The 26,391-nt window shown below is 37.1% G+C and overlaps 1 pseudogene; it reads right to left on the minus strand.

Moving 5' to 3' along the window:
* Window positions 1-360: 360 nt before the first annotated feature.
* On the minus strand, window positions 361-25,790 carry LOC128015353 (heparan-sulfate 6-O-sulfotransferase 3-B-like; annotated as a pseudogene).
* Window positions 25,791-26,391: the final 601 nt, after the last annotated feature.

The raw sequence follows: 26,391 nt of genomic DNA on the forward strand, positions 1-26,391 counted from the left end.
ACACTCGTACAGGTTCCAAAAGAGGGTTTAGTAACAATGCAGTAGAAGAACCAATTTTGGTTCCCCAAAGAACCTTTCACTTAACCTTTTCTTTAAAAAAAAATGTTTTTCTTAGTGTAAAGAACATTTTAAAATCCAAATCACTTTTTTCCACTATAAAGAACGTTTTGTGGAATGTAAAAGTTCCAAAGATGTTAAAGGTTCTTCACGGAACCATCAATGCTAATGTAGAACTTTTCTTTTTAAGAGTTTACATTGATGGTTAATGCAGGTATATTAACAAAAAGGACATTTCTGCTTCAATACAGTACACAATTTTGTTTCTGTTGTAAGGCTGGAAGAACCTCAGACCCTTTGAGATATGGACAGTACAAATAAAGTGTATTAACATAAAGGCATCTGTTTCCACAGCTCACTGACAGAGAATGCAGGACAGTTTTTTTTACATTTGTTCTTTTTCCCCTACTTCCTTCCCTTCACTCAGCTCGCTCAGAATGGTCAATAGCATAATCTAATGTTCTTTGTGAATGCAAGTGATATTCACATTCATGTTTGGCATGCCTCAGTGTGACTGGTACAATGATCTTAATCTTACAAGTAAACTAAAAGGTAATAAAGATCCTAAAAGTTTTGCTTATTGTACATGGTGTGCCATTAGTGACTTCCATGCAAATTACCATCTGTCCCCAAACGGTGTAAAATCTCCACGTCTAGGCCTTGATCAATGCAAATTCCACATTTTTAGTTCCTGTCTCCATTTGGAGGCTGTTTGTCTTGGTCTGAGTACTTAAGGAAATGTTTCAAGAAGATCAGGGTGATTATGGTTCTTTTAAGAACTGTTCACTGAGAGGTTCATTGGGGAACCAATGGTTCTTCTATGGCATCATTGTGAAAACCACCTTTTTGGAAAACCAATTTTAAGTGTGTAAGTTAGTAGGCGCAGTGCATAATATGAACAATATGCCTACTACATACTACCAGGATAGTAAGAGTAATGTTAGTCTGAACACTGCCAGAGAGCACAGCATCACCACCGCACCACCTGACTGCTGTAGTCCTCCGTCACTCCAGTTAACTCTTCCTGCTCCAAGTCTTTTTGTTCGTCATCCTCCTGTTGTTGAATCTGCGATGCTTTCTGTTCCTTCATTCTCCTGCGTTGTTGTCGTTTCCTCTCTCTCTCCTCCTGCCGCTCCTGATGGTGGCAGTACTGCACGCGCTGTGAGAAAAGCTCCCGCGCGTATTCATACAACTGCATGTCTAGTGCGTTCAACTCCTCTATGCGCCTCCGGGTAGACGTCCCAACCGTGACCCCGGCCGCCCGCGTCCCGTTAATCTGAGTGAAGGCGGTGATGAAGTGCAAGCCGAACGTCCTCTCAAAAAGGAATTGTGTTTTACGCTGGAACTCAGTTAGGCCGAAGAAAGCCATGTGAAGCAGGTTGCGCTTGGCGCTGCTGAGGAGCAGCTCGGCGCGCCGCTCTTCACTCATGGAGGACAGGTTGTAGCAGCCCACCAGGCTGAGATCAGCCAGCATGCGAGTCTGTCGGTTGTTGGCCAGGTTTGAAGGACAGGCCATGAACTCCTCCAGAGACACGCCGGTCCAGTCTTCACTGCTGTAGCAGGCCGGCAGCTCGTCTGGAGTGGGAGGACGTCCGTCACACATGTGTAGCGCTGTCTTCCATGTGGCGCCGCGCTGCACGTGCTTCCACTCGCTCAGGTAGCGTGACACGGGGTCCCGCAAAAGCGAGATGTAGTAGAAGTTCCTATGAACAGAACACAGAAGGTTAGAAATCTAGAATTTAAAAAAACTCCCCTCCAACATTTTTTTTTCTCATAGAACAACAAAAATGTATCAGTCACCTTACTGTCATTTTATGGAAAAGAGTAGCCAAGATATTCTTTAGAATTAAGATTCTGCGACCCTGTTACATATTTTCATATACTACTGTTCAAAAGTTTAATAACTGTTACCCCGTCCCGTATATGGGACGCCTACATTTACTTCACTATATTACAATTATCTAATATCTAATCTAATCTTGACAAACTATATATTGTTGGAAAGGTCTAAGACTCCCAAATATATATTTTACCAATATTTTTTGTTAAAAATTATGTAGGAAAAGTAATAGATTAATTTCTGACAAGAGTGCACCCTCAAAAATCTACATCATAACAGGAGTTTTGACTTGTGTTGCCTCTTTCTCTAACACACTTTAGAAATCTTCAGAAATTAAATATCAATTGAAAACTTAAAATCTCAAAATTCATCCTTTAAAACTCATTTTAAAATCCGACATTGCATTACCATGTAAATGGTACATCAATATCATGTTACAAAATGTTTTCAGTCATGAATTATAAAAATTTAAGTTTGGCTTGTGCACTATAAAGTCTATGTTCAAAAACGTGAGTTACAGTTAAGGGGAAGGTCAGCATGATTGTTTTTAAAATACTTTTATTCAGCAAGTATGCATTAAATTGATAAAATTAAGACATTTTTTGTCTTTTTTTTCATGGAACTCATATTCAAACAAAGCAAAGAATAAAAAATGCATGACAAAAAGTATAAATTATAATAATTGTTAAATGTGTGTAAAATATTATCATGAAAATATTTAGTTTCTATTAGGTTGAACTTGACCCTGTATCCTTGACCCTTTTCTAATCACCATTAGAGTACTTCTATGTAAAATAAACCTGAAGATAAATATAAAATTATGACTGTAAATAGAAAAAAAATTCATTAATCTCATGATTTCCCAGTGTATAGAAAACAATTCTGTACATTTTAACATTTATTTTATCACTTCACATTTCCACAGACCTCAAACCCTTGTTTAATGATGCTTAAACATTATATATTTTTCGGCGTAACACTTAATTTGGATAGTCCACTTTAGAAATTCAAATACCTATAAATAACTTTGCAGCCACATGTCAACTAGCAGTCATGAGAGTATTAGTAGACTGTTTGCTAAATATCTACTATCACTTTATTTTGATGGTCGCTCAACAAACATTTTACCGACTATAAGTAACTTTGCAAGTACGGCAACTTGTTCTACAAACCCTAACCTGACAGTCTACAAATGCTCTAATGAGAGTTAGTTAATATGCAGTTGCAAAGTTACTTAAAGTTAGTAGAATGTTAAAAGTGGACTACCGAAATAAAGTGTAAACTTATTGGCTGGCTTTTTAAATAAAGCAACATGGAGAAAAACAGAAGACCAAGACATGACCCAAAGGTCCCCATGAGCACAACTGTGCAGCAGATCAACACACAACCCTCTGAGACAGAGCTCCGACAATGTGCATTTTACTGAAAAACAAGACATAAACACTTGATTATAAAAAGTATTTTTGGCAGTGTTCCTCATTAAAATGAGCATGCAGGACTTTATGAGCACTTCTTGTTAATTACACTAGTATAATTTAGTGATAGACGACAGCTAATGATTCAGACAGAGAGAGAGGACAGATATGGTTGAGGACAGAGTTCATGTCGACAGCCTGCTTTAACCACACTATATTCACACAGTCTGAATGCAGCAGAGAAACCATACAGATGATAGAAACTTCTGCCATTAATACTTTCCCAGCCTCAAAGAGAAAACAAGCTTCCAAATGATATTTATCAGAAAATGAGAAAAACAACCCCAATAAAACAACCAATTTTCTCGCTCGGCAATGAAATCGCTCAGCGCTCAAAATAGCGTGCTCATGCTGGAGATGTGGTCTGCGTATTGTCACAGAGTTCCTCATCATTTGTTTCATTTACTCTTTTTGGGATTGTTACCTCCTGCGGCAGGAGAGCATTATTCCCAATCAGTTCATTAAGAGCTGAGCCTATCTCTACTGACACATGGACACGAGTCATCCAAGAGATTACTGAACTCAACTTGCAACAGATGTGACGTGCAAAAGCAAATGCTAAAAATAAAGTGTCTTGGGCATGAATCTCATATTTTAGCTTGTAGGAAACTGTTAAAATTTCTGGGTAAAAGGATACGTTGTCATGCCTGGAAACTTGTCCAAGATCTATTGAGTTTTCTGCCACATCACGGTCAAATTACGGCCCAGAATGTCATACTGGCTATGGCATTATAATGCAATGAAATCAATAACGCTCCACTATGGTAATCCATCTGCTCTTCAGCACTGACCTATTGGAGAAACACTGTCAAATGTTAACCCGCTCAATACAGTCAAGCCGGGCAAGTTATGATTTGATAATGAAGGTCAGATCGCTGATCACAGGCTGCTCAGAGGACAGTCTGTTACTGCATAACACATCCATGAAGCATTCATAGTGTTTTAGAAGTAGGCTATACATATTTTATATACATTCTGAAGAAATGTTTTCGTTGCAATTAAGCCTTTTCAACCAAAATAACCTTTTTAAATGAATTTGGTTTAGTCTTTCCAAACTTTAAATTAATTTGGTTATTTCTAGATGCAATTAAAATCTGAAGGACTGAGTGAGATTCAAACTCAGTTCGATGGCACGCATGAACCATTCATTACTATATGTTCATTATCTGTGTTGGTCCTCTGAAAAAGTCACTGTATTAATACTGTATTAAAAATTGGTTTGGAAAATAGATTTCACTAAAATATTAGAATTCAGATAATTTTTAACTAGGTTGATTATTATTTATTATAGCTACATCAAATGGGTCCTAGATGTAGAGGAGTTTCATCACTTCCTCACTCTGCAGTGAATGGGTGCCGTCAGAATGAGAGTCCAAACAGCTGATCAAACCATCACAATAATCCACAAGTATTTCACATGACTCCAGTTTATCAATTAATGTCTTGTGAAGTGAAAAGATGAGTTTGATTTGTGTAAAAGATTACTCGTGGATTATTGTGATGTATTTCTCAGCTGTTTGGACTCTCATTCTGACGGCACCCATTCACTGCAGTGGATCCACTGAACAAGTTATGAAATTATAAATTATTGCAAATCTGTTCAGATGAAGAAGAAAACTCATCTACATCTTGGATAGCCTGAAGCTGAGTAAATTTTCAGAAAATTTTTCATTAATATGTCAAGAGCAACACAAAATCCGCTGCACCCCACAGCTCAAAGCCTGAAGCCGATCACATCTAGAAAGGTGTATACATTTCAAATAGAAATTTCCATCCATGACTTCTAACTCTAATTTCCATTCATTTTCCAGGCCTTGAAGTTTTCCAGCACTGCGGGAACCCTGTAAAAGCATGACTGAGCGAGAAAGACAGATTTCCAATCTATTGCGACAGAGTAAAAGCTTCCTCCCTGACTCCGTGGAGGTGTGCTAATTAATCTCATGAAATTGTTTTTTAAGCACACCATTTAATTAGTCAACTCAAAGTCTATTAGTGTTGCTCACAGGAAGGCAGTCTCTTCTCATTACTGATATACAATCAGTGACAGTAATACTTTCTCTCAGGATAGCAGTCCAGATTACACAAATGAATCACTATAATGAACTTCATCAATTCATTGAACATTCACTGATAAACTAACACTTTTATAAAGTAAACACACATATATATGAGATTGGTGCTAGTTGTCACACATTTAGCTGTGAATATTTTTCAGGGTAGCTTAATTTTTTAAAGTCACTTTCTGTTTGTACAGTTCATTGAACACACCGGGGCATGTTGTCACATGGTGGGGTAGTTTGTTAAATCACTAAAATTATTATAAAACAAAACAATTAATGCAAATATTGTAAAGGGTATAAAAATATGAAACCAAAAAAAAAAAAAAAAACTGCTGTTCAAAATGTTTGAGTCAGTCATTTTTGAAAGATGTTTTGTTTTTGAAAGAAATAAAAAATTTAACAAGGATGTTACATCATTGATCAAAAGTGACAGTAAATGCACTAAATGACACATAATTTTTTTTTAAATAAATGCTGTTCTTTTAAACTTTCCATTCATTTATTAATTCTGAAAAAAGTATCATGTGTATATATTTATATATATATATATATATATATATATATATATATATATATATATATATATTAGGTGGCCTTAACTACTATGTACTTACATAAAAAATAAGTACAATGTACTTATTGTGTTCATATTGTATTGTAAAACACTTTTGCTGCTATTGAGGTGGGATAGGGGTAAGGTCAGGGAGAGGGTTGGAGGTATGGGTAAGTTTAAGGGTGGGTTAAGGTGTAAAGTATGGGTCAAAAGTGTAATTATAAATATAATTACAGAAATTAAATACAGATGTAATTACATGTAGTTTTTTTTTTTAATATAAGTACAATGTTAAAACATGTATGTACACAGTAAGTACATTGTACTAAATTATTAATTAAAATGTAAGTACATAGTAGTTAAGGCCACTAAATATAAAGTGGGTCCTATATATATATATATATATATATATATATATATATATATATATATATATATATATATATATATATATATATATATATATATATATATATATATATATATATATATATATATAGCAGACATATATATAGCAGACACTTTTATCCAAAGATACTTACAGTGCATTCCTCCTATCAATTTTTATCAGGTGTTCCCAGGGAATCGAACCCCCAAACTTGCACTTAATAGAACAATGCTCTACCAATTGAGCTACAGGAACACTATATACATACTGTTATTTTTAGCAAGCATAATCATAACTAAAATAGACAGTTCAAAAACAAAAAGATAGTGAGATCCAAACACAATATTATAGAAAATATTTTTTCTTGTAGAAAATATAAATGTGTGTGTGCATGAGGTGACTGCTTCACGACAAATCATATTTATTCCAAATACTGTATATATTCAAAATGGAGTGATCTCATGGTCGCTATGGATTGACGCTGCATAATTCAGAGTGATTGCAAACTGACAGGGAAAGAAAATTTCAGAAGTCCATTAGTTTCTGTGGGCCTAAGTGAGTGGTTTAGCGCAGATGCTAATTTAGTTAGCGAGAAAAAGGGTCTGTATGTGGTGGCTGACAGAGTGGCTAGCACATTAGACCACTTACTTAAATGACCAGAGGAGTGAGGGATAATGTGTTCTCTGCCTCCTGGACAGCTGAAATACCTACTAATATCAATTGAATTGAATTACTGAGGAGGCAATGTGCTAGAATGCCAACTCAGTTTCTGTGCTAATGCTAACTGAAATTCCTTTCAACATAAAGTGCCAACAATGCAAATTAGTGTGAGAGCGCAATCCCATAAAAGCACCAAGGGGAGTGGAAAGTTCTGTGGCTGATCTACTGAAAATGTGCATATTAAAGAACACAGATGCAGCCAGCGCATTTCCATAATGATCAACGTGGTCTACCAAAAGCAATGCAAATTAGTGTAGGGTCGCAAACAAGCAGAGCTGACGATAATCAGGTGTACACGGTCGCAAATAGGTTAAGCCATGTTTTTTGCAATGGTGCTGTAGAATAATCAGCACTGAAAACCTGCAAGAAACATATCAGAATCTTTTACTGTAGCGTTCTCCTTGTGTAACATCAAAGGACTGTTAATGGAAACAAAGATACTAAAGAAACAGGAGGCATTTAAAAATAAAAAATGTAATTGTTCTGAACAAGGAGTGATTCTCTGGTCCAGATATGCTACAGATAGTAAACTGAAACCTTTAATAAATATTTCATATGGTTCTAATCTTCACTGTACTGTGCTGATGTCATCGCACATGGGAGCTCTGTCATTCTGTAGATACATTTATCTTGAGAACCCAGTTACCTGACACAGAACACAATACGTCCCTGCTACCTCTGGCATTTGAATATATTTGATATCTGTGTGTCAGAATGATTCATAGGACAGATAATATATCAGAAAAACCACAGTACATATGAATATTTCTGAGGGGATATAATACAGGTCAAAAAATGTCATTAACAGTTCCTCTGTGAGGTTTATAGATCAATCAGTCGTATTAAATAAGTATTCTGCTTGAACCAGATGAACCAGAACAGAGAATTACTTGTATATATTTTCATTAAAGTTTACAAAATTTTTTTTTATATAATTATTATTATTTAGAATTACATGTATTATACTTTATCAGACAAAAACATGGGTATTTAAATATTACACTGTAGCTAAATAAAACATTTAGACTACAAGCTGATTTAAAATCAAGTTGTGCACCACTGTGAACTGAATTGAGAGTGACATAAATTCAATGACTGAATTTGAAATATAGTAAATAAGAGCAGAATTTTCAGATGAAAAAAAGTGAAATTCAAAGTTGTTTATTTCACTGAAGCAAAGTGAAATTAACAATTTGAAAAGCAAAGTTAGTCAAGACATGGATATATGGATAAGCCATTTCCTTTTGAGGGACTAGTTACCACAAATGGTCGGTTGACCTAATCAGCCTTTCACTTCAGTCAGATGCACACTCCGGTTTTATCGATTAGGACGAGTGTCCACTAAACTCGATGCTTAATCTCCTTATATCAGGAGGGGAGCCCCACAGAAAATCAATATGATCCAAAACTCTATTTTATTTCATTAACATTAAGGCCACCAGCGTAATTAAAGAGCAGGTTTGATGTGCTTACGTTAGCATGCTTTCAAAATTGCTTTCTAAAACAATGAGTATTCCTGAGAAAAGCAGCCACATTTAAGACAGCAGAAGCAGCATCTGCTCTGGTGCTTCATGCTCTACTGGTTAACATTAACTGATGATTTTAAAACCTTCTGTTTCACTAAGCAGGGTGTCTGCTTGAATGGAAAGCCATTTCACAGCACATTTAAACTGCTCTGATAAAGGACAGCAAAGCTGAGAGTCCACTTCAGGACATTGCAAGAACGAGAGCTTTAAGGGTTAGTTGACCTAAAAAAAAATAAAAGTTACACTTTAAATTTTTTTTTCAAAGTTATGTATAAAACGGGAGATTCAGATTACAAGAAAATATATATATATTTTTATTTATACATCAAACTTTTAATGTTTAATTCATTGGGTTCCTTGCCATTTCTTTGTATTTATTTGTGAAATGTACTAGCAATTCCTCAGTAAAAACTGTTTCATTTTTTTTTTAAGTATCAAAGGCAGTCCATTTGACTTATCCTAGGGCCCTATGAAATTTGTTTAAATTAAGTCTTATTTTCCCCCAAATTTCTTGTTTTCTATTTACATTTTTTGGTTTTTAATAATTGTTTTATTGGTTTAATAAACATGTTATAATTTTTTTAAATAATTTAATAATTCTGTTTTATGTTTAATTAAATTCTATTTGATTTCTAATCAACTAAACTTTTAGCGGGTTGTAGTGAAGACCTTTGAGATTCTATGTGTATCATTAAGTGTCCTCGTATAGTGAGACGACAGACGCTGAAAACACCACAAGCTCAGTTGAAGTCAACAGCTTTGAGAGTAGAACAGACAAATTTAAGTCATTGTTCTCTGAAAATCCTGACATGCAATGTCTGAATCATAAGCAAAACATTCTTTTGAGGTAGATCTTTTCCATGAATTGGTTGAATCTGAAAGATCTATTAATAGAACCAAGGAATCAGAAAGTCCTACAGGTTTGGAACAACATGTCTTTGTAATCTTTGAGTAAACTAGGCCTATTCCTTTAAGGTTATCCACTGGTTGGCTCGCCACGCCAGGCTCAGGAATACTTAAACAGATGGCAGATTTTGCAGTCATCAGGCATGCGGCGGCTCTAGTCATATCATCAATTGCAGAGGCTGTGGCAGGAACAGCTTGCCATTTCCATACAGACAGCAAAGCATGAACGCCCCATAGGCCGTTTCTGTCTGGATGTGCTGAGTCATCGGCCGCAGTTATCGCCAGTTACAGCTCCAGGCTCTTACACAAATGAGATTGGGTATAGATGGAGAAAAAATATAAAAGGATAAAAACCAAAGCTATAGAGAACTCTGTCATACTAGATTCACTTAATGCTCTGTGAAATCAGTGAGGAAATTTTAAATCCTCTAGTGGTGATTATGCATGACAACATTTTACACCTATCGACCTAATCGAATTGATGGTGACTTTTTACTTCATGACCACCATATGTCAGGACTGCATATTATAATTTGAGTATGCAAAATGGAGTTAGAGACAGAAAGACTATTAAATAAGCCTGCCAAGAGAGAGCACATCCTTACCAAATTTCACAATGATGGCAACAGGAGTGGGCAAATTTGCTCTTTTTTTTTTTAATTCAGGAGCTGGAAATGGAATTGCCCGAATCCCACAGGGTGCTGAATTGGAATTCCATTTGGAATGACAGGAAGAACAATTTACTGAACTGAAATTCAATGAAAGTAAATTGCATTAAAATATGTAAAGGTTAGACATTTCACTAAACTTAGATAAAAATACAGTCAAAACAATTAACATGATTAACTGAATTGAACTGAATTGTGTGTAATTATCTTTGCCATCCAGTACACACACACACATAACAAAATTATAAATGCAACACTTTTTTTTTTTTACCCCAATTTTTTCATGAGCTGAATTAAAAAAACTAAGACTTTTTCTATGTACACAAAAGGCCTATTTCTCTCAAATACTGTCCACAAATCAGGTCTAATTCTGTGTTTGTGAGCACTTCTCCTTTTTTGAGATAATCCATCCCCCTCACAGGTGTGGCATATCAAGATGCTGATTAGAGAGCATGATTGCTGCACAGGTGTGTCTTAGACTGGTCACTCTAAAATGTGCAGTTTTATCACACAGCACAATGCCACGGATGTTGCGTGCAATTGGCATCCTGACTGCATGAATGTCCAAGAGAGCTGTTAACCGTGAACTGAATGTTAATTTCTCTACCATAAGCCATCTCCAAAGGCGTTTCAGAGAATTTAAATTATATCCAACCGACCTCACAACCGCAGACCACGTGTAACCACATCAGGCCAGGACCTCCACATCCAGCATCTTCACCTCCAAGATCGTCTGAGACCAGCCACCCGGTTTTCCAAACCAAATAATTTCTGCACAAACTGTCAGAAACTGTCTCAGGGAAGCATCTGGATGCGGCAACTTCAAACAGCCATTGAAGAGGAGTGGACCAACATCCCTCAGGCCACAATCAACAACCTGATCAACTCTATGGGAAGAAGATGTGTTGCACTGTCTGAGGCAAATGGTGTTCACACCAGAAACTGACTGGTTTCCATACTAAACAATTACATGCATTATTACAGTCAGCAGCTTTATATATTCCATTCCATTTTATTGATTTAAAATGAATACAATTGTGCATTCTGTTTGTCATCTCATCCTGTTTGTTAGCCAGCTATAAGAAGTTCTCTTTCCAAAGTAGTATGATGAGAATGTATGTTTTTGTTGCCATTAATTAGTCTGAATCTGTTTCAAAGTGTGTTCGTCATCTGACAACTGGTGTTCATTTCTAGATCCATTCTCTGTGTCATCATCTTGTTAAAAATTGGTTCTCATGTAATTACAGTTGTCTGCGGCATCCTTTGACAAAACCACCATAAATCAAATGCATTTCCATTATGAAAACCCAACAAACCAAAGATCAGTTTCCACTACACAGCTAATCATTTTCATTTTCCCTCAAAACTGCACGGAGGACAAGATGATTGTTAATTACAGCATTGTAAATCAAACTTGCCACCCTGTCATCTGTTCACGTACAGATGTTGCTAAGTAGCCTACAGAAGTCATGCTGACTCGATAGAATAATATATATTACTGGCACACTGTAAACATTTCCTTTGACCATATCAGTTTAGAGCTAATTATTTTCTGCAATAAAAATGTTGTCGTCAAACTCACCCTCATGTCCAGAGCCTGACAGACATGTGACAAACTGTGACTGTAAGGAAAAACATTCAATGAACATTCTTCTCTTCTGTGGTGTATCATGGAATATAACAGTATATGGTTCAGAACTACATGAGGATGAATAAAGCATGACAGAATTATAATTTTGGGCTGAAAAAAATCTCTTTAAGTAATGTTTATCTAACTTTTATCAGCTAACTGTCTGGAATGTTCTTAACAAGCTGCAGAAAACACTCAAACCCAGATCTTTGTGTTTATTCCTAATAAATTATTTACTGAAGTCTTGTACATTTATTTTTATTTTTTGTTTAGGTTGCATAGTACATCTGTCAGTACACAAACAAACACCTGCAGAAAAAAAAACCTTGCACTAAAAGTGTCATTGCTAGTAAAACACAAAGACAGACGTGACACTGGCAGACACCAACAGACTATCATGGCAGCATAACGGCTCTGCCACTTTTTCTCTGACTTTCTTGCTAGTTCCTAATCTTTACTAAAAGTAATCTGAAACAGGCCAAAAGCCAATAAAACTGCCAGGAATCAGGGCTAAACAAAATTGATCCTGTAGCCCCAACAACACAATGTAGGAAGACAGAGGTGGAGAAATCTTTTACAGCCAAAGCAGCAGCAACAGATTTGTAATTTGATGTGAGTTCACAGACTTCATGGAATGCTCCTGAAAACACAATATTTCCACAGTCGCACAGATCTGATGGTCCTGAAAAGCTGAAGGAAAGACTGCATGAGGATTCATAATAGCGGAAATTGTCAGGAAACTGTTATTCGTTTTCCTATGACACATATAATTATAGCAGTATCTGACAACTGACATTCAGCTTAGTGTTTAATGCAAAGGAAACATTATTATATTATAACATATATTATGAATGTGTTATAATATTGATTCTGAAGGGTCATGTGACACTGAAGACTGGAGTAATGATGCTGAAAATTCAGCTCTACATCAAAGAAACAAATTAAATTGTCAAATACATACAAATAGAAAACGGTTAACTCAGTAATAATACTATTCTGTTTGTTTGTTTTAACTGTATTTTTGATTAAATGAATACAGTCTTAATGAGCAAACATCTTTCAAAAACATAGAAAAAAATCTTACTTTTATCTACACTTTTTGAATGGTAGTGTGACTTTTTCCCCCATCTACATAAGGCTTACACTGAGATGAAAATATCATTAAATAACATTATATTTTTTGACATAAATGTTGCATGGTCTTTCTACCTGTGCTTTCTGTTTCCTAATTCTAGTTAAAGAATTGTTGTCATGTTTGCATTCATCCACAACCCTGTAATTTTCAACCCTGAAGCATTTTAATTTTAAAATGTCCAGATGATTTCACCTCCATTACTTTGGGTCCTAAAATAGGAAAAAATATATATAATAATATAATAATATAATATATATATATATATATATATATATATATATATATATATATATCAGCAGTATACTTTATAAATTAAAAAAATTACAAATGAAAAATCCTTAATCTTTCAGGAGCAAACAACACCATTTACTTAGAATGACCCAGTAACACTGTGACATGGCCCATTATCTTTCTTGTTTACAGTGCATATGCATGCTTTATATATTTAGTTGCAGTTTTATGATTGGTAGTTTGGCTATTTGTGCTAAAGCAATAGTTCCCCAATAATGAAAATGTGCTGAAAATGTACTCAACCTCAGGACATCCAAGATGTTAGATGAGTTTGTTTCTTCACTGGAAGAGATTTGGAGAAATTTTGCATTACATTACTTACTCACCAATGGATCCTCTGCCGTGAATGGGTGCCATCAGAAATAAGAGTCTGATAAAAACATCACAATAATACACAAATAATCCATATGACTCCAGTACATCAATTAATGTCTTGTAAAGTAAAAATATGTCTTTGTAATAAACAGATTCATCATAAAGGCATTTTAATTTTACACTGTCATTTAATTTTAAATCGAGTCCATAATCCATAAAACTTCACCCAGTGAAAAAGTCCACCTCCTATTGTCCTCCAGTTTGGAAATCCATCCACACATTTGTTTAGAACAATTTTTGGCTGTTTTGCTAGATTTGTGTATATTTCTCTCCTGATTCAGACGAGATTTTTTTTAACTGAAGAAAGCAATATTATGGATAGAAGACTTATATTTTACCTGGAAGCAACATAAATTAAAAACATCTCAATGATGGTTTATTATAAATATGCAACCTTTCACTTCAACTTAACTGGCGGACTGGAGTGGTGTGAACTACTTGGGGATTATTGTGATGTTTTGATCAGCTATTTGGACTCTCATTATGACGGCACCCATTCACTGCAGAGTGAGCAAGTGCCTGAGGGTGTTTTGTGAGCTATTCCTTTAATGTAGATTTAATAAATAATAATTAACATTTTTAGTTTACAATTATCTGAATTCTAATACTTTTGGGAAATAAATTTTCCAAACATATGTTTACTACAGTATTTATCCAGCATCTTTTCAGAGGATTATGAACATAGTAATGAATGGTTCATGCGTGCCATACTATATGTGTCAAACAGACTTTCAGATGATGAGGGAACATAAGAAGCTGTAGAAGACAAATGTGCCTACACCCATACTAAAATAAGAGTACAAAGAGAAGATAAGGGTAGTGCTCGTTCACTCATTTAGTGCATTTGTTTAACAAAAGGCTTTGATGGAAGGAGGTTTGCTTTGATCTGTTATCATAACATGTGAGCTGCAGACAAGACGTACTGCTGTGATCCCCAGTGGTGCATGGGAAAATAGTCGTCAGTTCATTGCTAATGTGTGTCCCGGTAGTGTTTGGAAAATATCTGCATGTGTCAGCATTTTAGCCACAGAGGTACTCATTTTCCCTCATTGGCCCTTAACAGCGAACAGGTTTCCTGAGAGTACAATAACAAATAAAAATAGTATTTGAGAATAGTGCAACGAGGGGGAAAAAACAATTCTGACTTTTCTCTTAGTATTTTGTTTTATAAACTCACTTTTTCAAGTTATAAAATCAGAACTGCCTAATATAAACTCCCAACTGCAAGAAGTCCGAATTGTGAAATCCAAACTTGCAATTGCGAGTTCTAGAGTTAGAATTGCAGGATAGACAATTCTGACATTTTTTCTTGCAATTCTGACTTTTTTTCCTCACAATTGTGTGACATAAACTTGCAATTCTGACCTCTTTTTTCAGAATAATGAGATTTAAACTGGCAATTGCAAGTTATAGAGTCAAATTCGGAGGAAAAACATTTGCACGTTTTTGTCTCAGTTATGACTTTATTTCTCAGAATTGTGAGATTATATCTCAGCAATAAATGTTTTGAATTGTGAATGAATGAATTGTGGCATACAAACTCGCAATTATGAATTTTTTTCTCTGAGATATAAACTCACAGTTGCGAGTTATAAAGTCCAGTTCAGAGGAAAATATTTTTATTTCCTTACAATTGCATTTTATATCTCACAGTTCTGACTTCATAATTCACAATTACAAGTTTTTATCTCAGAATTCTGGTGAGGTGGGGGGGGGGTAAAGTCGATGTTGCAAGATGTAAACTCGCAATTGTGAGAAAAAAAGTCAGAACTGTGAAATAAAGTGGCAATTTTATTTTTATTTTTTTATTTAGTGGCGGAAACAATCTTCCATAGTGCAAAGCCCAAGCAAACTGAGCAAAAAAGCAATAAATATCTGATTAATCCCTTCAATGTTAGTGATGGATCATTTCTATACATTGTGCAAATCACTGGTGACGTTTATACGTGTCTTTAGTGAAGTAAATAACTGTCTGGATGAATTATTATGGCTCAGGTTGTCGTGAGACTCTGTGCTGTACTGAAGTGCTTGTCACGCTGTGACAGATGAAATGCTCATGTTCAGTGCCACCAGGGCCCCAAAGTAAACAGTCTGTGCTCGAATTTAAATTTCCACTCAGACGTTTGACACTTCAAACTTTCATGACCTTGTTTGGTTTAATAATGTCTTGCTTATTTATTTACTTGTGTTTTGAAATAGTAATCACTGCAGGACTTCAGCATTCGCTCACAAGGGAGCTGTCACAATCAAAACACAAGTGCCCACACAAGAGCACTCAAATGTAAAAATTATTCAGGTATGAAATAAAGGGACAGCGATTAAAAGTCTGGTTAGTTTGAATAACAAAACCTAATTATGAATTATTATTTATTAATCCCCATAAGTATGTATTTTATTTATTTGTTCAAAAGTTTGGGTCAGTAATATATTTTTTGTTTTTGTATATATTCCTTTATTCTTAGCCAGGCTGCATTTATTTGATCAAAAATACAGTAAAATCAGAACTACCCTGAAATATTGTTACAATTTAAAATAATCACACTATCATGTTCTCTGTCTCCCTCCTTCACTCTCTCCATCTTTCTCCTGTCCACCTACACTCATATAAACCCATGTCTTTCTGTCTCTCTGATAAAGAGGTCTGCAAAGAAGTGATTTCTCAGGGCTGATGCCAACTGGTTGGCACTGGATTCCAGTCTAAAACTCATATAAAAGTTGCACAAAGATGCTGACACTCTCAATGCTGCCCAATTTGATCTGTGCTACTATTAGAAAAATGAGCCTGAGCCAAAGCCTCACTCAGAGATTCCTGCTCCACCTGGCACTGACGCTAAACTAGCGTTATAGACGGCAAATCATATCGTTCATATGCACACAGTGAGAGGTACCTGTGTTTTATGTGCTTTATTTGATTATCTATCAAGGAGATTCATATACAGTATCGTCAGATTAAAAAACGTAATACAGATATACTGTGCATTCCCAATATGATAAGGAAGTGCTCATATTAAATATTTAAATTAGCTTAAATAAATAAATAAAAATACATACCTTCCTGTGTCAAGTGGATAAAAATCTTAAATATACTCATGCATGTGTGTGTATTTATATATACATAGAATACACATATATTATGTAAACACAAACTTTTATTTTGGATGCAATTAATCATGGTTAATCGATTTGACAGCAAAAACGTACACACGTATCAGTTGCACTGCAGTCTGTACAGTGTGCCTTTACTGCTGATCCCAGACCAGAGTGCAGTCTATTCTTGGAAGAGGTTGGAAACCCCAGGAGATGCAAGACTGGAAATGGAGTAAAAGGAGAATATAACAAAGACAGTGTGTCTGCGTGTTTGTGTGTGTGTGTGCAAATGTGTGCAGTGTTTTCATGCATAAATCTGCTCCTGACTTTGCATAAGGACTCTGAAACTAGAGAGCTTTTAAAAGCTCCAGTACCAAACCCCAAAGGCTCTTGGACCAGATTCAGCACCCCTGGCATCAGGCGCTCTGTGCTGCACTCTCTGCATAGGCTCTTAAGTTGATTGGTGGCCACATTACAGTGTGTCTCAAAGTTCATAATATATGATCCCTCCTGAAGTGTTTAGAGGTATGCTGTGCCACCGGCCAACGTTATTTTATTGCCACATGTGATAGAGGCACAATCATTCAGACTGGTCTGATGATATTTGTGTCTGGTCACTGAAATATAATACATGATACATTCCCAGTTCTGTTTTCACCAAATGAAAAGGCCCTTTTAACATTGAAATTTTAAAATGATTATGAGTATAGCTGAATCAAAGTGAAATCGCTGTACTAACGTGAATTATTCTTGCTAGACAGCACTGATATGATTTATATTGTAGCTTTACATTCTTACTGTAAATAAACAACAGTTTTTTTCCTGTTTATATACAACAGTTTTTTATTTTAAAGAAATTAATACTTTTATTCAGTGAGTAGTTTATTCTAATTATCAAAGAATCCTGAAAAAAAGTGTCACAGTTTCCACACAGATAACAGTCTTGAAAATTATAATAGTTCACAATATTACTGTTTTTTTTTTCACAATTTAGTTTTTTCTCACAACTTTATACCTCACAATTCGTTTCTCATAAATCTGTTTTTTTTTTTCTTATAATTGCGAGATATAAATTCAGAATTCTTTCTTTCTTAAGATTCAAATTTTGCAATTCTTAAAAAAAGAGTTGGGAGAAATAAAATACTTTTCCCTCTGAATTCTCAGTTTGCATCTCAAAGTTTTTTTTTTCTGCCACGGAATAAAAAATAAAAAAGGTAATTGCTACATTTTATCACATAAATCTGACTTTTTATGTTATCATAAATGATAATTCACAATTCTGAGTAAATATATATATATATATATATATATATATATATATATATATATATATATATATATATATATATATACATATATATAAGCCGAACATGTTAACTTTATTTATTTATTTTTTATCCCGTGGCAGAAACAAGTCTTCATATATATCTCATAAGGAATCTTGAGAGAAACATCTAAGACAAAGTTTGATACTTCAAGGAAACACAACTGAGAACTGATTGAAATAAATGTGCTTTTCAGATTTATAGCAAAATAACATTTTCAGCTGGATAAAGCTGGGAAGTATTACACATTGATGTGTTTGCATATTGTGCTGGTGCCAGTGATGGGTACCATCAACCTGAAAAAAAAAACTCCATGCTCTGAATTCTCAAGGAGTGAAAGGCTACGATATATATATAAAAAAAAACATTTAGAATAAACCCACAGGAGCTAATGGCAGCAGGAGGACACACAGCTGGCATTAAGACAGAGACTTTTGCATAAATCTGGATGGTAATCTCTCTCTCAGATGATTAGATTGACGCTCTCGCTTGCACTAATCCTCCTAAAGGAATCAGAAGATTACAAGCATCTCGAGAAAAACTTGCTGGAAGAGACTGATGTCTCTCTGATTAGTGTCTGATGGCAACTGGGGCTTAAACACAAGTTTGGTATGTACAATGGGATTTATCTACACAAATGGAAGTAAGGGCGGGAGAGACAGAGAGATGGTGGCATTCATTTGGTTAAAATAAACAAGCCTTTCCTGACCCTTTTTTTTTTTAGAAAAATCTCAACAAAACTATCCATTTAGCAACTACACATTTTGCACATGCATTCCTTCCTTCTGTGGAACTCAAAATCAGAATCAGAAAGAGCTTTATTGGCAAGTATTCTTGCGCATACAAGGAATTTGTTTTAGTGAAATAAGCTTCCAGTGCACAAAGACAACAACACACAGACAAAAATAAATAAATGCAAATAAATTGTATAAACAGTTATGCTATAGATGATAATGGAATAGAATTGAGTAAGACAGAGGGGTAACAAATAAATATAAGGATTTTGCACATTTTTATTGCGTAAGTGTGGAACATATAACTGTTCATGAGGTAGATTGCTTGGGGGAAGAAACTGTGCTTGTGCCTGACTGTCCTGGTATTTGTGGCTCTGAAGCGCCGGCCAGATGGTAAAAGTTCAAAGATGGGGTAACTTGGATGGGAGGGATCCAGAGTGATTTTCTGAGCCTTTTTCCTCACTCTGGATGTATACAGTTCCTGAAGGGTGGGCAGGGGTGCACCAGTAATCCTTTCAGCTGGCCAAACCGTTCTCTGTAGTCTTCTGATGTCCGATTTTGTAGCTGAACCAAACCAGACTAAAGTACGCAGGACAGACTCAATGACGGCTCAATAGAACTGTTTCAGCAGCAGGAAGTACGAAGGAAGTACAACCTTTGTCTGGCCTTTTTAACAATGGAGTCAATGTGATTGTGACGAGAGGGGCAGGGCCGAGGGCCGTGGGCCGTGGGAACGGGTGAGTCCCATGGAGGAGATGGAAGGATATAAAACTGGAGGGACGACAGTGAAGGACAATCAAAGTATTTGTTGACAATCAAAATTAAACTTTAATAATTCAAAATAAACACAAAACAGCACATCAGCCCCTCACGGACGACTGATTTGCACAAATAAAAACCAAAACACAACTAAAAGCCCAGGCCTGGTCCTCTCTCGTCCTTCACTGTCGTCGCTCCAGTTTTATATCCTTCCATCTACTCCGTGGGACTCGAGACCGGTGGGTCGAGCAGGTGTCGCTCATCTCCAATCACTCCACCGGCCTCGCCCGTTCCCACGGCCCTTGGCCCCGCCCCACTCGTCACAGTGATTGTCCAACTTCAGGTCCTGAGAGATGGTGGTTCCCAGGAATCTGAATGACTCTATGATGGTGAGTGGGGGGAGTTCAGGGGGGTTTCAACTGAAGTCCACTATCATCTCCACTGTTTTGTGCGTGTTCAGCTTCAGGTTGTTAAGAATGCACCAGACCGCCAGCTGCTCAACTTCTGGTCTGTAAGCAGACTCGTCACCGTCCTGGATGAGACAGGTGACCGTAGTGTCATCTGCAAACTTCAGGAGCTTGACAGAGGGGTCTTTAGAGGTGCAGTCGTTGGTGTACAGGGAGAAGAGCAGTGGGGAGAGAACACATCCCTGAGGGGCACCAGTGTTGGTGGAGCAGCTGTTAGACATTAATTTCCCCAGTCTCACTAGCTGTTGCCTATCTGTCAGAAAGCTGGTGATCCACTGACAGATAGAGCTAGGAACAGAGAGCTGGGTCAGTTTGGTCTGGAGGGCTGTTGGGATGATGGTGTTGAAAGCCGAACTAAAGTCCACAAACAGGATCCTCACATAAGTCCCTGTTTTGTCCAGATGTTGCAGGATGAAGTGCAATCCCATGTTGATTAAATCATCCACAGACCTGTTTGCTCGGTTAGCAAACTCCAGGGGGTCTAGTGATGTCCTTCAGATAAGCCAGAGATCTGTTGAAGATCTGTGAAAAGATGGGGGCCAGCTGGTCAGCACATCATCCTCACAGATTTGAAGAGTTGACGTAGAGTTGACTGACGAAGAGTTTTGCTGTAAACCATGGCTTATCATTGTTGAATGTTAAATAAATCCTGGTAGGAATGCATATATCCTCACAAAAACTAATATAGGATGTCACAGTCTCTATGAGTTCGTCCAGATCGGTGGTAGCAGGTTCAAAAACACTCCAATCCTGTTCTGTTTCGCTGGTCCATCTCTTCACATTCCTTACTACAGGTTTAACAGATTTAAGTTTCTGCTTGTAGGTTGGTACAAGATGAACCAGGCAGTGATCGGAGAGCCCCACAGCTGCTCGTGGAACAGAGTGATATGCATCCTTTATTGTGGTGTAACAGTGATCCAATATATTACTGTCTCTGGTGGGACATGTAACATGCTGTCTGTATTTTGGCAGTTCATGGGAGAGATTGGCTTTATTAAAGTCCCCAAGAATGATTAAAACAGAGTCCTGGTCTTGTTGTTCTGTCTATGTGATCTGATCAGCCAGTTTCTGTAAAGCCAGGCTTACGTGCGCTTGTGAAGGAATGTAAACACTGACCAGAATGAACGAGTGAAACTCCCGCGGGGAATAGAACTGCTTGCAGTTAACAAAGAGTAATTCTAGATCTGAACAGTACATCTTCTTTAACATAGTTACATCTGTACACCACCGTTCATTGATGTAAAAGAATGTCCCGCCGGCGTGTGATTTCCCAGTTGATTCTGCGTCGCTTTTTTAAACAGCTGAAAGACCGGCATATAGAGCGCGTTGTCTGGATTGGTGTCATTCAACCAGGTTTCCGTGAAACACAGAGCAGCAGAGTGTGAGAAATCCAATTGTCCAAGAGAGCAGAAGGATTTTGTCCATTATGCTGGGTATAGAATGAAGATTTGCCAGATGGATGCTAGGCAACGGCATTCAAAATCTGCGCATCCTGAGGCTGACTAGGGCCGGTTCAGTTTCCCCGTCTGTGCATCCTGAAGCGTTTGATCAGCATCACTGCTTTGCTGACAACAACATTCAGTAACACATCCGTATAATTGAAATCACAAAAAAAAGATTTTGTGGTGTGTTCTGCCAAATGTTCAGCAGTTCATCCCTGGTGAAACTGATCATGTTTGTTAAACAAAAAAACTGGAAAAACAAACAAAAACAGTACAGAAGATATCCTCAAAATTTTTATTAACTATTAGGGCTGTCACTTTTAGTTCGAAAATCGATTGCACAATCGATCGGACCAACCAAAAAAAGTTTCAAAAATGAAAACAGGGAATCGATTTTGACCAAATATGTACAGTATTAATTTTAAAATAATTAAACAATGAAAAAAAATAGAGGTAACAAAACTCACAACCAAGCAGAAAAAGAATTCCGAGAGTGTAGTATGCATTGCAAAAGCTAGACAGAAAATACCAGCAATTTTACGCGCCTACAACACCCAGTGACGTCGAAAGCGACCTCTTATGCTGTGTTCACAGAATAGAGCCTATGGCGCGAATGATCTCAATGTTAAGTCAATGTAAAGATGCGTTTACGCGCGTCTGGAGGTCTCGCGGCGCGGTAGATGCGAATTCACCTCATCCACGCATCTAGTTACAGGATATTCTGAGTTATGAGAAGGACCATTGAAAGCTGACAGCGATACCCCACATTGCGCAGCTGTACCTGAGTGTACCTGGGACATCACTGCGGTCGGAGCACGTCTTCTCAACAGCTGGACATACAGTGAATAAAAACGCTCTGCTCTGGACCCCGAAATGTTGATCGACATGTTTTCCTGTCCAATACATTTTTGTGCATTTCATGCCTGCCTAGTGCTGCCTAGACTAAGTGTCGGTTACGTTCAATTAAAATGGACTGTTCTCAAGTCCATTTAAAGTTTAATTTTTTGAACAGTTGTTTGAAAAGGATTGAATCATTTTTTTAAATAATCTTGGAGATTTTTGAATTGCCTAAATCATAAATGCAGCTGGGTTGAAGCCTGCAGTGATATTCAGGAAGGAATAAATAAATTGGCAATGCAGCAAGCCTCCTAAATATCCCAGAAGCAGCTGGATTAATGACAGACACAAACAGAAAGCACTTCTATTGTGAGAATGACACACAGTGTATATAAAGGATTGTTATTCTATCGCTGCACTCCTTCATGCATTGCTAATGTAATGCCTGTAGTGCTCCATTTCCAAACATGTTTGATGCCTTATGCTGCCTTATGCATGCAAACACACACACACACACACTCGCTCATATCACATGCATACTCATCATAGGTCATCTCTTCTCCAATGCAAACATGAACAACTTTTCAAAGTCTTGCATTTTTACTTACAACATAACATCTCAAATGCCAACAAAATATACAAGATTATATGGATGTGCTTTGCAGAAGCACTTGTTTTCAAGAAGTACCCAATAAAAGCTGTTAATGTGTCTTAAGTTGGATCTCAGAGATGGGTCTATAACATCTTGTTCAGCCTTTATCTGCTTAAATGCTGTAGTGCCTGCTTGACGAGGCATCGTGAACGAACAGAGGATTTAGAAGATGAGAGATCTGATGTGTGTGTGTGTGTGTATGTGGGGAGGGGATTAATATCCTGAATCGTGGCAGCAGATGGGATTTTTTTCACTATTGTCTGCCAAAGACCTCTGAACGTAACACGATCATGTAAATGAAACCACATCCATTGTTACATGTGGAAAAGTGAGAAGCTGTCGTGCAATACATACAGTGTTCCACTGCGTTTTGCGTTGCAACATTTCTGCATGCACATTTCTTTACACTCTTAAAATAAAGGTTCCAATAGAGAACCAAAAATATAGGAACTATTTTGGGTTCCCCAAAGAACCTTTAAGTGAACAGTTATTCACGCAGTGATTCTCAATTCCAGTCCTTGTGACCCCCTGCTCTGCACACTTTGTATCTCTTTTCACTTCAGATGTTTGTTCTATTGGACCGTAAATGCCCTGCAAAGTGGACTTCACAGGATATTCCAGCATTATTCCATTCCAGGACTGGAATTGAAAACCACTGCTTAAAAGAACCATTTTTCTTAGTGTGAAGGACATTTTAAAAATCTAAAGAATCTTTTTCTACAAATAACCATTTGTACAATGGAAAGATTCCATGGATGTTAAAGGTTCTTCATTAAACCATGGATGCCATTAAAGAACCTTTATTTTTAAGAGTGTAGATGCCCAGCCTTAATTATGTAGCAGCCATTTTTGCATCACACTTTGACTATTTTGTCAAATTAATGAACAATGAGACTCAAATCAAAACTAACAAAAAAAGCTGTTTTACTGTTGTCTCAGTAATTTAACATGACTTAACAGGATGTTTACAGTTGTAGTACTTTGGCTATTCTTGCCCATAATAACATTATAATGATAGAGTGTACAAGCCCTGTGCAGTGGATCAACACCTCTGACTCAGTCAGCTGAGAGTATTGATTTATGTTCTGTGGTAAAGAGGAGGATCATAAACATGCTCGAAGAAGCTCTGCAAGGCCACCTGAGACGAGGGGGGTAATGAGAGGGAATATTCATGTGGCTGCAAAGTGCAAACACATTTTCAAGAGGTGTGTATTTTATAGCTCATAAGAGACCTGGTAGCTTAAAGGTTTACTGGCACTGTCCATCAAGATGAATGCATCTCACTGTAATCACTGAACTGAAGTCTTAAATGGATAGTTCACCCAAATCCATCAAACCTGTATGACTTTCTTGAAACACAATAGAATATATATCAAAGAATGTTGTGGTATAAGCAACAATTGACCCCACTAACTTAGATTGTGCCTCAAAATATGTTCTTTAATAAAGCAAATGGCAACAGAATTTTCATTTTTGGGTGAACTATCCCTTTAAATCTCATTAGAGTAAAATCATACTGCATACATTCCATTCCTTTTAGCTTAGTTTGACATAAGCACTTGTGCAACATATTTACAGCTGTCTAAAGCTGTCTCACACATATTCAAAACTGCATGACTCAGAATGGCCCTCAGCAGGGAACTGATATTCACAGATGTGGATCATTTTAGACACAGACAGTGAAGAATCCAAACACATGACACCAGCAAAAATACTGCAAAGCACTAGGGGGAAAAAATAAAATAAATAATTTGCTGCCAACACATATAGTTTCCACTCTATGCCGATGCATATATAATAAAAGGTAACAACTTATATTTTTACAAATGCATAGGCTTTACAAATCAGCTACTTATATGTCTTTCAAAGAACATTTGTTTGAGTATATGGGGTGAAATCACTATCATGTATGACCACCACCCTTCTGAAGTGACTGTATATAGGTATCTGGTACATCAACTGTATAATGATTACTTTAAGCACATTCCATTACCTCACACAGTAAATGCATTTACAAAATTTCAAACATCTTTGTTTTTTATTGGTGTTACAGTAATACAGTTTAGTAATAAGTTCGTAGTAGGTTTTAAAACTACTATAATGTGTAGCAGACAAACATGTGAATGTGTTATAAAAGTTTGAAACGCAAAATCATTGGAGTTAGAGATGGTGAAACAAGGGATACACCCCTTACACGTTCTCCCCAACGTGAACTTTTGATGTATATTATATAATTGTGCTTAATGTATTATTAACTGCTGAAAGTTATTCTAAAGTCTCACCAAATTAACTTTTGATCAATTTTATTAGGAGCCACGCACACTTACCGCCTGTTCGATGGCGCATCTTTCTTTAGCTTTTTATTCATCACAGCAGGCACACAGTTCGTGAGCTCGGTCTAGTCCGCGTGCAAACCGCAACTCCAGCCCGTGGAGAACCGCGAGAAGAGCCACGACTCCGCTTTACCGGGTCGGTGACACGTGCATTTCTTCTGGCCGGAGCGGCAGTCGCACGGTCGCTCCAGGTGGATGTTCCGCACCAGGTGCTTCCCGAACGTCGTTCCTCCGGTCTTCTGGATGTGGAGGAACACGATCACGCCGTTCCCCTTGATGTCGAAATCCACGTGGCGTTCGAGGTCCTCGCGCGTGAAGTTGAATTTAGATGGGAATCTAAACGGAGCGTCCTCGTCCGGATCCGGAGACTTTCTCTTGACGTCTGCTGGATATTTGGAGAACGGAAAACTCTCTCCATTACCAAACCGACAGGACGTGCTCCCCGCAGGACAGACGTACTGATAGCCGATCATGACAAATAAAACGGTCAAAACAGGCACTAAAAGGAGTTTGTTGGATTTATCATCCATTGCAAAGAATCGTATGATCACGCCATTGGTGATGCTGTCGCCGCTGAATGAGCGCTTTCCACGGATGATGCTCGCAGGCAAAGTCTGATCACAGCAAAGCGACTTCAGTTAGATCATAGTTAAATAAACGACATTGTCGAATCCCAGGCAGAAAGGAAATATTAGCCTTGCCTTTCCACATTGTACTAAACTTTGAACATCCATTTGCAGTGCAGATCGTCTCAATGTTTAAAGTTAATTTTAGCCGCCCTCTTCCGATAGATTATAACGTGAGGCTTTGATGTGGAGATGAGATCCAGACCCGTTGTAAAACACATCCAAAGATCCGCTCCGTTCATGCAGGTTTCCGAGATGAGCTTTAAGAAGTTGAGTTCCGTTGTAACTTGCTTATCGCGTGAGGAGAGAGAGAGAGAGAGAGAGAGAGAGGTGGGATAGGTAGAGTTGATCCCCATTAGTACAGTAGGTGGGAAAGAACACATCCAATATACAAAATACCATCCAATTCTTGAGAAAAATCTGCTGCCTTCAGTTGTCAATGGGAAGAAGATTTACCTTCAAACATGACAATGACCCAAAGAACACTGCAAAACTGAACACACAG

The sequence above is a fragment of the Carassius gibelio genome, chromosome A6 (assembly GCF_023724105.1).
Source record: "Carassius gibelio isolate Cgi1373 ecotype wild population from Czech Republic chromosome A6, carGib1.2-hapl.c, whole genome shotgun sequence".
Taxonomy (NCBI): domain Eukaryota; kingdom Metazoa; phylum Chordata; class Actinopteri; order Cypriniformes; family Cyprinidae; genus Carassius; species Carassius gibelio.